Source organism: Protopterus annectens, chromosome 1.part1 (genome assembly GCF_019279795.1).
Source record: "Protopterus annectens isolate FY-2018-M chromosome 1.part1, PAN1.0, whole genome shotgun sequence".
NCBI classification, from domain to species: domain Eukaryota; kingdom Metazoa; phylum Chordata; order Ceratodontiformes; family Protopteridae; genus Protopterus; species Protopterus annectens.
This window is the reverse complement of record NC_056726.1, coordinates 1,552,543,406-1,552,555,756: the sequence shown is the minus strand read 5'-3', so window position 1 is coordinate 1,552,555,756 and position 12,351 is coordinate 1,552,543,406. Positions and strand designations below refer to the sequence as shown.

At 44.5% G+C, this 12,351-nt stretch overlaps 1 non-coding gene across 1 annotated transcript; it reads left to right on the top strand.

The window, feature by feature from the left end:
- The first annotated feature begins 10,047 nt into the window (after positions 1 to 10,047).
- Positions 10,048 to 10,120, top strand: TRNAV-CAC. The gene has a single exon. It is a non-coding gene; the product is annotated as a tRNA-Val (tRNA).
- The last annotated feature ends 2,231 nt before the right edge of the window (positions 10,121 to 12,351 follow it).

Sequence of the window (12,351 nt, the reverse complement as noted above, 5' to 3'; positions counted from 1 at the left end):
CTAAGCGGTAAAGACTGTTGGGACAAAACAAACTGAAAAGGGACACATAAATATATGCTAATATGTATTACACCAGATATGCCCATTAGCTTCCATTGCAGCAGTATCCTAGTCTCTTTTTATCAATGAGCGTTTATAAAAAAGAATAAATGCAGGTATATAGAACTTGGGACAATAGAGACAAACCTTCTGAAGTGGGTAAAAATTCAGTAGAGTGATATAAAACAACAAAGAAAAAGCTAGGACTCTGCCACTTAAAAAGTATAAAAAAAATTTAAAAAATTAAAATATTTAAGTGGCGGTCAGAGTATAATCTTTTCTTTTCTTTTTTTTTTTTGTTAAAAAAGTTTGAAATGTGAATTAGGTCCAAATGACCAGTTAATACACTACCCCAGCTGGATAAGCTATTGCTAGACTTTGATAATGGGCTCAGGTGAACTATATTGCCTTCCAGTTATGATAAATAAGGTTACTTGTTAGTGGCAGGACTTCAGCCTGGTATTAGGTGTACTGAGAAGATAATGCACCAGAATAACCTTGGAATAAAAGGCTCAAAGCATGAATTGTCAATAAAATATTCTAGAAAAAATGTTATGCATAAATCCTAGTATGTGACAAGGAAATGTTTCATATAACAACTTCAACTGGATGGTTAAAAACACGTATAATAATTAGGAAATAAAGGATGTAATGCAGATACCAGTCCTCGTGTTTGAGCTGTGAAAAAAATATTACATTTAAAGTATTTCCCTGACTTCATTATCATGTTTGAGCTATGAAAAGTAAAATTTATGACATTTACCCCCAGATTCTCAAAAGCTTGCATGGCGTGCATGATCGGTGCAGGAGCTGAAGCAGGCAATATGTCTGCCGTGCGATCCAGGAACAGCCTGCAGGGGAGTGCACAAGCCCTCCTGCACTAATCCTGCACAGATAAAGCCCTCGTATGCAAATCACCCCATTTTCAGGACACATCTATGCAAATTAGGTGATTTTGTAATCCAGGAAGCCTGCAACTGTCCATGCAGTACTAGTGCTATCTACAGAAATGTACTCAGTTAGTAACTGAGTACATTTCTGCAAAATCCAAAACGGAGCTGCGACAGCTCCAAATAAAGGCTGCATATCATGTAGTAAGCATGCCAATGGCCAAGTATAAGGCCATTGGCATTGTAAACATAAAAAAATACAGAAATCAACTTTATTTTTTTTTAGCTGATCTTAGCTGTTTAAGCATAGGGCAGCGGCACACAAACGGGATTGGGGGGGAAATAACAAAATGAACCTAAATTAAACATTCTAACTAAAATCAGTATTCTGCCATGCAAGTCAATGGCAGGCAGAAGACAACCTGGCCAGTGAGTAGTGGTTGCTAAGGGGGGAAGCTCAGTGTGAGACATGTCACTATGCATTAGCAGGCAATCCTATGCAAATGAGGGGAAGGATAGTGAATCCCAGTTTTCCCCAGCATGTGAGCCAGGTCCCAACAGTGTAACAGCAGGAATATCTTGGTGCAAGCCTAGGAGTTAGTTGACATCATGGGGGGTGTCAGGCATACTGTAAGTGGATTGGAGCCCTGTGGCTTGGGTTTGCTCCTAGCTTAGCACAGCTAAGCTAGAAGGTGTGTCTAAACCTGCCTAGCAATCTTTACAAAGCCTAAGCAGGTGTGAGTGCCGTGCACCGGGTTTTACAGGAAGAAAAAAGAAGTTAAACCAGGAAATAGCAGCAATGTGCACATTTGAACACTCTGTTTGCACAACATGCACACGGGCTTAAACAGGAAGGCAATGGGAATGGAAAACAGCAGTAGGAAGGTAATCAAGGAGAACTAGCTTAGCTGGCAGGTGGAATGTATCAGAATCAGACAATTACACAGGCAGCAGACCAGCCCAGCCCAGAACATTACTATAAACTATGCAAAAACCATCCCCTCTGGATTTTCCCACACTCTACACCACCGGTGTAAACAAGTGGGGAACTTTTAACACTCACAACAGCAAAATGATAGGGGCTGCAATAGCTATCATACAACTTGTGGAGGAGGCTGAGGGTGGTGAGGATGTGAATGCTGTCGACCAACCCACAGTGAGGAGACAGAGAAGAGTGTACAGACCCAGGGTAACCTACCAGGGGCTACATGAGCTGGAGATAGTGGAGTAATATAGGGTTGACAGGGACCTCCTACAGCAAATTGTTGAGCTGTGCCGGACACGTCTGACACACAGAACTAACAGAGGGTAACCCATCCCAGTGGATACCAAGTTATGTGTAGGCCTATGAATACTAGCCACAGGTACCTTCCAAATGCCAACTGGGGATATGATGTGGATTTCACAGGCATCAGCATCCAGGGTACTCCACCAGTTCCTGGATGCCATGTCAGCACATGTCGGTGAGCACGTATATTTCCCCAACACCCGTGAGGCGTTGGTCAGCAATATGCAACTGTTCCACCAAACAGCAAAATACCCTGAGGTAGTGGGTGCTATAGACTGCACGCACATATGCATCAAAGCACCACCTGGTGAGCGAGGTAGGGTCTACATCAACCACAAGGGCTTCCCCTCCATCAACTGCCAGGTCATGTGTGATGCCCAGTGCATAATAATGAATGTGTGTGCTGGCTGCCCTGGAAGCTATCATAATTCCCACATCTGGCATCTGACACAGCTGTACTAGACATTTGCCAATGCGGACATCCCTGATGGTCACCTAGTGGGTGATGCTGGATTCGCACTGAAGCTGTGGCTGATGACACCCATCAGAAATGCACACACACCCGAATAAGAACTCCATAATGAGGCACACACACACAGAGCAGAATTATAACAGAGCATGTGTTTGGGATGCTCAAGTGCCTGGACACATCCGGTGGAGCCTTGCAGTACTCACCAGCTACATGTACCCAAATTGTGCTTGTATGTGTCATGCTACACAATATGATCCTGTGGAAACAGCTGCAGGAACAACACGGGGCAGGGCCACACAGACCCCACACCATTGCCAAGGGCTGCGCAGGCACAGAGTGACTGGGAGGAGGAACAACCTGAGCCTGCCCCAGTAAGCAGAAGGAGGCATGCCCAGTATGCCCTGACCTTGGCAAAGAGGCAATGCATAGCATATACACTGACACAGGAGGGACCCAGGGAATAGCACTTCTCTCTGACTCTCACATACAGTAAAAAGGATGCCAAACATTACACTACCTGTGCTTAACCATGTGTAGGGAGTGTACTATTTGCATCTGACATAGGCAGCCCTGCAGCACCACCCTCAATAATGGGACACCCACAAGGCAAGTGAGTCACACATTCCAGTCAACAACAGTCACAGCCAGCAGGGCAGGTGTAGACAAACACAAACAAAGGCTGTGCTATGACCTCTGAATGAAGCCTATGGGTAACCTCCCTCCCAGGTCTACACAGACAGACTACAGCAGGTCAGGCAGTGAGATGTCATTTCTGAAAGGTAGAAAGTCATAAACTAATATGTAGGTAATTAAAAGCTAAGATCTGTAGTACACCGGTATGCCTCTAGTCAGCACGATAGGTAAGACTACAGACTGAAATGGAGTACCCGACATGCCAGTACAGCCTTGCAAATGTGTACAAGTGTCAGGTGTCCCCCCATCCTACACAGAAATGTAGTCACAGTCAGGTGTGCCCCCCCAATCCTGTGTAGAAATGTAGAAATAGTCAAGTGTACCCCCCATCCTACGTAGAATTGTAGTAACAGTCAGGTGTGCCCCCCCAATCCTGTGTAGGAATGTAGAAATAGTCAGGTGTGCCCCCTCATCCTATGTAGAAATATGGTAACAGTCAGTTGTGCCCCCCCACAATCCTTTGTAGAAATAGTCAGGTGTGCCCTCCCATCCTATGCAGAAATGTAGTTACAGTCAATGCCAAATGATTGATGGATACCCTGCAGAGACAGCATGCTACCTGTAGGTGTACAACGCAAATATCAGCACTGCAGTACGAACGACCTGGATTCGATCCACACATTCAATACAGATGGCCATACTGGGCATGCCCACACACAGAGAAATGAAGGCAATGTCAGTCAACAACATACTGAAAGGTCATACTGGGCATGCTCACACACATGAAGGCCATGTCTACAAACTCCAGTGGACCAGACATATCTGGCAGCCGCAGATGTTAATGCAGACACTCCTCAGTATGCACCACTCATGCTTTGCACACACAGTGGATAGGAATACAGGCATATATGTAAGGACAACACACTATAATAAGCCAAAGGTAGATATACATAGATGTGTGGAAGAGGGTGACTGTGACAAGGAGTCATCCAGGCCTGTCAAACCCAGCTCACAGCCAAAGGGCCACAACCACATGAGGGTCAGATGTCACTCACTGCAGATGCTAGCCACCCGTATCTGACAGCATTACAGAGTATGTGGTGCACGTGCCAGCTGTGCAACATGACTGTTCAAGGAAGTAGTCACCTATCAGCAGTATACACATACCTGTGAAATATGACCCAGGTTGTGCCTGCATGTGGCGTGTCAACCCCTTGATGAATGGGTTATGGCCCATGCACACACACTGCCCTCCCCATAGCCCCACTATGACAAGCATGCTGAGGTCATCCACTGTGAAATACACCTTTGGGAGAACTTTAGCCTAGTAATCTCCCTGCTGCATCCCATAACTGCGTATTGCTGTAGTGTGATAAACTAGCTAGGTCGGAGTTCTAACCCCAGCCTTGGCAACTGTGTTTGTGCATGTGTCTGTCTGTGTAGCGGGCAATAATTTTTAGGGTGGTCACACTCCCTACAATTGAAACGTTGTACTTTGGTAAGGCTGCTAATGTCATCTACCTAGAAATACATCTCTGGGAAGGTTGTACCCCAGAAATCTCTGTAGCGCATGCCATAACTGTGTACTGCTGTAGTGTGATAAAATAGTTAAGTAAAAGTTCTAACCCCAGCCTTGGCAATTGTGTGTATGTTTGTGCCTGTCTGTGTAGAGAGCAATGTTTTTAGGGTAGTCACACTCCCTACAATTGAAATGCTCTACTTTGGTAAGGCCACAGATGATATCCACCTAGAAATACACCTCTGGGGAGGTTTTAGCCCAGTAATCTCCATAGTGCGTCCTATAACTGTGTACTGCTGTAGTATAATAAATTAGTTAGGTAGGTGTTCTACTCCCAGACTTAGCAACTGTGTGTGTGTCTGTCTGTCTGACCCTGTCTGTGTAGACAGCAATGCTTTTTAGGGTAGTCACACTCCATACAATCCGTATGCTCTACTTTGGCATGGCTGCTGATGTTTTCCACCTAGAAATACACCTCTGGGAAGAATGTAGCCCAGTTATCTCCATAGTGTGTGCCATAACTTTGTACTGCTGTAGTGTGATATAGAGCTCTGTTAGGGATTCTGTACCCACACGTGTCGGTTGTGGATGTTTTGTGTGGGTTTCAATATCTGTGTAGGGAGCAATGCATTTTAGGCTAGTCACACTCAGTACATGTCATATACCCTACTTTGGCAATCCTGCTGATGTCATTCATTGTGAAATACACCTTTGGGGAGAAAGCTCTCCAGTAATCCCCGTGGTGCGTCCTATGACAGCTCCATGCTGTAGTGTGGTTTAGACCTCTGTTAGGGGTTCTCTACCCACACATGTCGGTTGTGGATGTTCTGTGTTTGTTTCAATCACTGTGTAGGGAGCAATGCATTTTAGGCTAGTCACACTCAGTACATGTCAAATGCCCTACTTTGGCAATCCTGCTGATATCATCCAACGTGATATACACCTTTGGGAAAGCAATACACCAGTAATCTCTGTGGCATGTGCTATAACTGCACAGTGCTGTAGTATAATAAACTAGTTAGGTAGGGGTTCTACTCCCAGACATGACAGGTGTGTGTGTGTGTTTGTAACTCATATCCTGCATAGGGATGAGTGTAAGTGTGTGACTCCTGAGCCTAATGTGGTGCAGGTTTTGCAAATTTCTTATATGTTGGCCCTAGTATACATCACAATGTCCACTGTACAGGGATAACAGATGTGAAATAGCTGAGAGACTGGGGTACAAATCCATACCCATACATGTGACATCAAGGCCATGCAATCACAGTTAGCAACCCCAGTATTACCCAGAGCACACACTCAACCCATGTCTCAGACACATGCACATGCCGAGGCAACAGCAAATGTGTGTGAAGTACACTGCATATTGATGACCGATAGTAACTATGGAGTGATTGCAGTGGCCTACAGAGGGCATGGCACCCTGTCCATCTGTCCAATAGGCACATACATGCAGACAGTACACCTTCCCCATGTTCCCACTGGACACCTGCAACACCTGTGGTGCCATCACATGTGACCCACAAAGGACATATAATGCATGAAAACATGCCCTGTATGGACAGATGCCACTGACACCAGGGAATGCTGTTAGCATGCTATCAATGTAGGTGCAGGGTTAGCCTGCTGTCCATTAGCCCTTCCTACCACAGATAGCCAAGACTGGTAACATCTGATGATAATCTGTGTACACAACATGGTCCTGACATCCCAGGTACAGTTCCACATGTCACAGGACATGCAGGTGGGAGATGTGCACATCCCAGACACCGTCCATGTTATGGACTAAGGAACACATACATGGCAAGCAATGCACAGCACTGGCCACATGCAATAGTCTCCCAGGTGACTGGATGGTGAATACAATACCCACCTGTATGGGCAAATGCAGAAACCACAGCCCTGAGCCACAATGAACACCATTGTCATGTGGTCTGATGTCAAAGTATACCCATCACCTAACCTTGTATAGCCATCTGGCACAGTCGACCACCACATACCCGGGCAGACATGCACCTATGCAGTCAGTGCTGGCACCCTGTGTGTTTGTGCATGTGGTGTATGATACGTATGATCACATCCACACTCACTACAACCCCCAGTGGCATACTGAAGCACGCTGTTTGTCAGATACCTCCCCATACCCTTTTCCTATATAACCTCCATATGACCCATGTGGTGCCTGTGATACCTGCACAGTAATGTGTTGTGGCAACCTCACTAGTCATGAGCTGTATTCCTGGTCCTGCCAAGTGTGTCAATGTGTGTGCATCCTTGTGAGAGTGTGGCTGTGTTGACGTTGGCACCTGTTCATGCAGACAGGCAGGTGTACTTCACCTACTATATAGCTACCATATCCCTGTTGTAGATGTCACTCACCATCACATATATGTTCTGAGGACTCCACAACAGGTAACCTATGTGGCACATCACATAACTGCAGAAAACTGTGATAGCACTACATAGTCATCAGGGGTTTGATACCCTGTGCTGGTAGGTGTGTGACACAAGCATGCTTAAGTTTTACTCTCCATCCCTCCCTAACTTGTCCTTGTCTCTGTCTGCCTCTCTCACTCCTTCACTGGTGGATGTGGAGACCTACACCTGCTTTGCTTAGTCAGCAGCATGTGCATTTTAAGTGATGCTCATGATCAGCTGATGGCCTCTGCACGAATTGCAGCCCTCCCCTAGCTGATTGCATGTGGAACAGCTGTGGTAACATTCCCATAGCCAAGTGCATGGAAACAAACTCCAATATCTAGGAGCATCATGTTGGTGTTGGGCCTTTCCATTCACTGTGAGCAGGAACTCAATCTGTTGTTTGGCAAACAGCATCTCAGATGGATTGGGGATTTACCTCTGACAACATACACTGTGGAAACAGGCCAACACACAGGAGGGGGGTGTCCCTGACCTGACTACAGAGTGTAAGTGCTGCTATACTGCATTCAAAGTAATGTTAGTTTAACAGGGTATGTGCAGATATGGCTGTCCTACAGGTATTAACACCTGTCATGTCAGTTCTATTTTATGAGGACTCCCCATCTGTAGGGTCACCTGCAGACTGGGCAGTGTGTGGTGCCTTTGGTTTCATGTGTTACCCACAGAGCATGTATCTATGAACTGCAGAAGGTAGTGTGAGGATTGCAGTCTGTAGATGTTGAAAGCCGGAACAGTTACTGACTTCACATCCCTCATAGGACATATGTTGAGACAAACCCTGTCACAATAGTAAATGTAAGATGTTATCACAGCAACATGTCAATATTGGCCCTGTGTATGTGCTTCCAGCCACAACTCTGTCAACTTTTGTACATATGTCATGCATTAAGAGGTGCATATGTGCTGTACACCATAATTAGTGTCATCATATCTGGTAACAAGCCAGTGAGATATCAGACTGCTACACATGTTATGTACAGTAGGGGTTATATTTGATGACATAACCTGGACATTCTATGGTTGTTTGTACAGTACTGAGGTCTGTGTACTTATGGTGAATGCCGACAGTGTGTGTATTGTCAATATGTACCTTGGCCTGTGTACAGACTATGGTAGATGTCATTGTTCTAGGTCCCGTCCTATATGATGTTACAAGCTGCTCCACTGTATGTTACGATATTAGCTTACATGTTTGTAGGGCCATACACACACATACCACAGACAGGCATCAGGCCATACTGTGTAGTGGCCCAGCATATGTAGGGTTAGTGTGTGAGTGGCACATATGAGGATGGTGTTGAACAGATAGTCCATATACTGTAATATTATGCTAGCTTACCATATGTTGCTGTGTCTGTGTTCACATTTTTTGTGGTTATGCACTTCCACACAGGTGTATCCTACCCTGTGCTGTGACATGTCTGTAGAGCCTGCTATATATGCAGGCACATGTGCATTCCCCCATAGGAGATGTAGGCCAGTGTTGAGACAGTCTGCCTGTAGCCTGCACAGTGCTTTGTTACATGCCTAGCAGCTTAATGTACTTACCCAGTGAGATGTCATGTGCAGATACTTGCCAGGTATACTGCTGCCAGGCCTCCCTTAGCAGTCATGTATGTCAGACAGAGTGGTGGGATGCTGCACAGATGTATGTCAATATCTAGTGGGTAGTATGTGGCCAGGGCACCTCTGTACCAGCAGTTATGTGTCTGGACAGACAGGGGTGTATGAATGCATAACCTATGGGGATGAATGTATACCAGTCGTTATGTGTTATACCCATCTACATGGCTGTTAACATCCATATTGTCAGGCTTGGTCCACATGTTCTGCACTAAGGGGTTCTGTGTATACCTCTGGACTGTACAGAGTGCGTCAGAATGCCCACATTTATTGGCCAATATCTCTGCTATAGTCCACAGGAGTATTACGTGCTTGCAGCAGTACTGTACTATGATGTCCTTAGGGTGTCTGTCAGTAGCCAATGGCAAACATGTAAAAAGCAGATGTGACTTCCCACACACACCATGTCTGTGAAGACAATCCCTATTACAGTAGCAATAGTCTGCTGATATACCTTGTAATCCACAAAATTCAGCAGCTTTTCAGGCAAAACAATAAAGCCCATTTTTGCCTGAAAAGCTGCTTCATTTTGTGGATTACAAGTTTTATTTGGAAGCTGCTGTGAATTTTGTTGTTTCCACTAATGTACCTGCTATACATACCAACATCCCCTTGCACTATGGAGTTGGGACTATAGGGGCTGAGGTAGGGCTACACCACATGTTCAGGACTTATGGTGAATGTATATGTACATATGATTTTCCAGATATCTATATAATTACACATGTACATATCAGCATATATAGATGGGTGTGTATATGTACATAGAGATGCATATACACACCCAGATATATACACATACAGAGCATTATATGTCTACACATATACAGATAGTCATACATATACATATATACGTATACCATGCTGCCATTCCTGCCAGAAGTCCACTGCTGTTGTATCCCCCATACATACAGTGGGGCTGGGGCCATATATGTGTGGCCTTCATATACACAATACATGTGTGCCCATATGCACTCCAGTGGCCAATGTATGTAACAGTGGTATATGGCCTGTAGTATTGAGTCTAGGAGGGGATGCACCATACATAACCTAGACTGTTACAAAATGTGGGGGTATCAGGGGTGAGCTGCCATAATGTATCTGGATGTACAGTACCATACACTTCACTTATGGCTGTGTAGGTTCTGTAGTGTAGTGATTATCACGTATGCTTCACACGCAGAAGGTCCTGGGTTCGATCCCCAGTGGAACCATTATAGGGAGGGTGGCCTAATGGTTTAGGTGTTTGCCTTATAAACACAAGGTGCAGGGTTTGAGTCTCACAAGGGATGATTGGATAGGCTTAAAATGGCTCGCAAGAGCAGTTATCTTAGTACTAATCTAATCTAATCTAATCTATCTTGACATTACTTACATAAAGTGAGTTACTGCAGGCCTACTGCCTCCTGCCATACAGACTGTTCTGTTTGCCAGTGTGCCTGTGATGGTGTCAGTTATGCCATGTTATGTATCGGTTACATCTCATTTGGCCAACTGAAGTCTGTACCACCTAGTGATTGTGTACAGAGTATAGATAGGGGCTGCTGGACTATTCACCTGCATCACTTACTGCTGATTGTGTGGTATCCTGTGGCCCAGTCTGTCATTATTGTTGTACAATTTGAAGGGCTTGGTCTGGGCAGCAACAGTTGTGGACCTTTCCAGATTACTATATTAGTAGAACTGTTTCACAATTGCATTACTCTGTTTATATGGTTGTCACTGTCTGAACAGCTATATGACATAGCATATACATCTCACAATGTGTAGAAAAACAGCAAACTAAATAACCAGTATTAGAAGAAGAAAGCCAGGATCCACGAACCAATATTTATTGAGCACTTTCGTTTTTTTAAATAAAAAACTTCATCAGAATAAGACAATTACAAAAGAACAGTGACTGACCAAACGTATATAGCAATCTTGCTTACAAAAATGTATATTGGACATTGATATGGCTGTCAACATCATTACACGTCATTAAACATGAACCAGTTTTACTTGCAGTATACATCTCTTACCTGCTATACCTGTGGAGGGAATGTTTATTAACACTAACTGTTTGTACACATACTCCCGGATTCTGGGTTGATGTTTTGCACTATGCTATCAAACTCTTTTTGCACAAACTCTGGCCATGTGTTGACCACATGCTGGTGTGCCTGGACATATCTAAAATACTGCCATCTTCCACCGTTAGTGACCTGACACACTCATATACATGCTTTCCTACGCAGTTATATTATGTAGCACAGTGTGGGTGACAGTGACCAGTGATACTTTATTATTCAGAGAAACTGCAACACTCATAATCCCCTACAGTACCAGGGTGGACAGTACGGTACAGGTTATATTGGTCTGTATTTCTCAAGACAGTGTTCGTATCCAAAGTACCCGAGGGAGCAATGTTTGTTAGCACTACCTGACTGTTGCCACACAAAGTTTCAGATTACACATTAGTATTATGCACATACATCTCACTCTGTTACTGTACACACTCTGGTCACAGCTTGACAACATGGGGGTGTAGATAGGCCATACTTGAAATATTACTCTCCTAACAGTTTTGGGGGTTGCTACAGTGACAGGTGTGTTTTCATGATGGTTGACAATCACTTGTATTCCCTGTTTGATGGCTACACATCTGGGATCATCCTACAGACTTACCAAGGGGACAGGCAGCAGATATGGGCACATATACTGGACATTCTGGCCTCATGTGTACAGTTGTGGGGTATGAATCTGTATGCAGTCTAATTCCACTCCCAGGATTCAGATCATGGCTGTGTCTGCTACAACATAAACACTGCCCATCACAGTTGTGTCTGCTATATTGATATTGCTGTATATCTCCAATCTGCTTTCTGTCTTATTAATCTCCTATGCTTATGCATTCTGACCTTGTATAACAACACTCTTATACAGATTTCCTAGACAGTTATATGTTGTTGGACAGTGTGGGTGACAGTGATGTGTAATACCTCATTATTCAGAGCAACTGCATATTATTCTTGTATTTCTGGGCACAGTGTTGGTATCTGACAGACCTGTGGGAGGAATGTTTATTAGCACTACCTGAATGTTCCCACACACAGTACCAGGTTCCACATTACTATTATGCACATACATCTCACTCTGTTACTGTACACACTCTGACCACAGCTTAAGAAGTTGGGATGTAAATGGGACATACGTGGCTTCTTAGTCACATAAGGTATTGGGGAGTTGCTAGTGTGCCAGGTGTGTTGTCATAGATGTGTGTCAATCAGTTGTATTTCCTGTTTGCTGCCTATATGTCTGGGATCATCCCACTGATTTCCCTGGGGGACAGGTTGATAGGCATTAGATATGGGCCACTTTAATAGACATTCCGGACATATCTGTACAGTTGTGGGGTATGACTCTGTATGCAGACTACTACCACTGGCAGGATTGAAACCGTGGC